Source organism: Hylobates moloch, unplaced genomic scaffold (assembly GCF_009828535.3).
Source record: "Hylobates moloch isolate HMO894 unplaced genomic scaffold, HMol_V3 SCAFFOLD_4745, whole genome shotgun sequence".
Classification (NCBI taxonomy): Eukaryota; Metazoa; Chordata; class Mammalia; order Primates; family Hylobatidae; genus Hylobates; species Hylobates moloch.
Genome location: NW_026657020.1, coordinates 1,741 through 5,247, shown reverse-complemented (window position 1 = coordinate 5,247; position 3,507 = coordinate 1,741). Strand labels below are relative to the sequence as shown.

Sequence of the window (3,507 nt, the reverse complement as noted above, 5' to 3'; positions counted from 1 at the left end):
TGGAGGCCAGTGCCAGCACCTGCCCAGTGGGCCCCGCTGCAGGTGCATAGGGCTGCGGCCAGGAGGTGGATGACAGTGCTGGGGAACCCAAGCTGGGCAAGACACTGCAAGGGGTCCAGGAATTAGGATGGCTCCCTTTGTAAAGAGAGAGATCAGAGACCAGGGAAGAGGGGACAGTGGAAAAGGAGAGTTGTGAGTGCCTGCTGTGTGTGGAGAATAAAGGTGCTATATTACAAACTCTGAAACCCAAAGGAGCCACAAGGGGCATTAGAGCCATTTTGAAGATGAGAAAACTGCAGCTTAGAGATGACAAGGAAGCTGCCCTGGGATGCAGCAGGTTAAGCAGCAGGGCGTGGTTTCCAAAGCCAAACATTTTTTATATTTTTTGTTTTGAGACGGAGTGTCATTTGTCGCCCAGGCTGGAGTGCAGTGGTGCGTTCTCGGCTCACTGCCACGTCCTTCTCCCGAGTTCAAGCGATTCTCTTGCCTCAGCCTCCCAAGTAGTTGGGACTACAGGCACGCACCACCACGACCAGCTGATTTTTGCATTTTTAGTAGAGATGGGGTTTCGCCATGTTGGTCAGGCTGGTCTCGAACTCCTGACCTCAGGTGATCCGTCCACCTTGGCCTCCCAAAGTGCTGAGATTACAGGCGTGAGCCACCGCGCCAGGGCCCAGAGTCAAACCCTCCCACCTGATCTGGCTGCTGCTTCCCTGCTGCCTCCTTGTGGGAAAAGAACCTGCAGTCCTGTGTCTAGGCCAGCCCTGCCCCTCAGTCGAGCGAGGCGCCTTTGCTCCTGCCCTCACCAGCAGTCCCCGGGGCTCCGCTGGTTAACGCGCAGGAGGCCGCGGCCCCAGGCAGGCCTGGTCTCGGAGCCCTCCGCCAGCTGCAGTTCCAGATCCCGCCGAAGGAGGGGGTGGGCGGGGCGGGGCTGGGGCGGGGGTGTGACTGCGCATGCCCAGCTGTGGCCGGCATCCCTGCTGCACAGGTGCAGCTGACTTCACACCAGGTTTTTGCTTTTTTGTTTTGTATTGTTTTTTGAGACGGAGTCTTGCTCTGTCCCCCAGGCTGGAGTGCAGTGTTGCAATCTCGGCTCACTGCAACCTCCACCTCCCAGGTTCAAGCGATTCTGCCTCAGCCTCCTGAGTAGCTGGGACTACAGGTGCGCACCACCATGCCTGGCTAATTTTGTATTTATTAGTAGAGATGGGATTTCACCATGTTGGCCAGTCTGGTCTCGAACCCCTGACCTCAAGTGATCCGCCCGCCTCAGCCTCTCAATGTGCTGGGATTACAGGCTGAGCCCCCGCGCCGGCCCAGGCCCATGTTTCTAAAGCCCACACCTGCCTCCTTTGCCCAGTGGTCTCCCTTCAGCACGGCCTCAGTCTCTCAGTCTCTCTGGAGAGTGGGGCGAGCCCAGCCTCTCCTACAGAACCTCTTCTTCCCCAGCAGAAGAGGAGGGGCTGGGAGGCTGAGCTCCCGCCTCTGACCACCTGTCGCTCTCTCTTGGTCCCCAGCTGTGTGTCCTTCTCCATCTACACGGCCTGGGGCGAGCACTGTGAGCACCTGAGCATGAAACTCGACGCGTTCTTCGGCATCTTCTTTGGGGCCCTAGGCGGCCTCTTGCTGCTGGCGGTTGGGACGTTCGTGGTCCTGCGCTTCTGGGGTTGCTCCAGGGCCAGGTTCTCCTATTTCCTGGACTTAGCTGAGGCCTTGCCTTGAAGGGGCAGCTGTGGCCTAGGCTACCTCAAGACCCACCTCATCCTCACCGCACACTTAAGGCGCCATTGCTTTTGGGAGACTGGAAAAGGGAAGGTGACTGCAGGCTGTCAGGATTCTTCAAGGAGAATGAGTACTGGGAATCAAGACAAGACCCATAGGCACAGGTGCACAGGGGGAGGCCATAAAGATCAAACATGCATGGATGGGTCCTCACGCAGACACACCCACAGAAGGACACTAGCCTGTGCACGCGTGCGTGCATACACACACACACACACACACACACACAAAAGAGTTCATAATGCGGTGATGGCCCTAAGTTAAGCAAAATGCTTCTGCACACAAAACTCTCTGGTTTACTTCAAATTAAACTCTATTTAAAGTCTCTCTGACTTTTTGTGTCTTCAAAACCAGGAATTCCATTCCTGATTTTCTTCTGGTGGCTGAAGGGCTGGGCACAGGCTTCTCCCAACCATCAGAGGGCACAGAGTGTGGAGGTTAAGTGCTGGGCAGGCGGTGGAGCAGTAGGGGCAGCTGGATCCAGTCCTAATCAGCCCGGTCACCCATGCTGGAAGCCCTCAGTTGCTCCACCCCAACCTTGCTTCATAATCCACATCACCTTCTTCCCCCACCCCAGTGCAGGCCAAAGCTTCGCCCGCTAAGGACGAAAGCGAAAGAGATACCCCAAGATGGAGTGCCCCAGACTCTCTCCCAGGACCCCTCCCTGCCTGCCTGTCCATCAATTTCACAAAAGTCGTAAAAGGATCAATGTACAGTGTGTTTTCCTGTCTGGTGGCTGTCCCCACCGCCTGTGTTTCATGGAAGAGGGATTAAACCATTTCAGCTCCATTTCCAGGAACCAGCTCAAGAAACATGCCACCACCCCACCCTTAGATCTGGAGGACCCGAGCCCTAATATACCTTCTCTGTCCTTTCCCGGACCCCAGATGGAGTCTTCTGAGGTTCTCCATCCCACAGCCCTTCACCTCTACCCTGCCTCCACTTGTCCCCAGCAACCTGATCAGCTTCCACATAATCCTCTCAGCAGGCGGGACTTTTACACCTATCTGGTGTAATAACTCCAACACAATTGGTCCACAATTCCTGTGTCTAGAAAATTTCAGTTCCAACTTTATGCAGAAACTAGGTAGCTGCCTCTTAGTTCTAAACCCCAAATCCCTGAAGAGAGAATCTGACTGGTCCAATTTACATCAGTTGTTTATGCCTGGTCCAATAAAATGCAGTCATGGGGTCAGAAAGGAGGTCACATGGTGCAAAGCAGGTGTTCAAGCTCATTCTTGTGGGTGGGTAAGTGCTGGTGAAGGAAGCTCCCAAAGGAATATCTTTGGCTGGGCACCGCGGCTCATGCCTGTAATCTCAACACTTTGGGAGGTCGAGGCGGGTGGATCACTTGAGGCCAGGAGTTTGAAACCAGCCTGGCCAACATAGTGAAACCCTGTCTCTACTAAAATACAAAAATTCACTGGGCATGGTGGCACACGCCTGTAATCCCAGCTACTCAGGAGGCTGAGGCAGGAGAATCTCTTGAACCCAGGAGGCGGAGGTTGCAGTGAGCTGAGATTGTGCCACTGCACTCCAGCCTGGGTGACAGAGCAAGACTCTGTCTCAAAAAAAAAATTATATATAATATATATATATATATTATATATATAATCTTTGTATTAGGGTTCCCTAGATGGTCAGGACTAATAGGATAGATGTATATATAAAGGGGAGTTTATGAAGGAGTATCGACTCACACGATCACAAGGTGAGGTCCACAAT

At 53.9% G+C, this 3,507-nt stretch overlaps 1 long non-coding RNA gene across 1 annotated transcript; it reads left to right on the top strand.

The window, feature by feature from the left end:
* Positions 1-2,107, top strand: LOC116465372 (uncharacterized). The gene is made up of 2 exons (XR_004247177.2): positions 1-42; positions 1,518-2,107. It is a non-coding gene; the product is annotated as an uncharacterized LOC116465372 (long non-coding RNA).
* Positions 2,108-3,507: the final 1,400 nt, after the last annotated feature.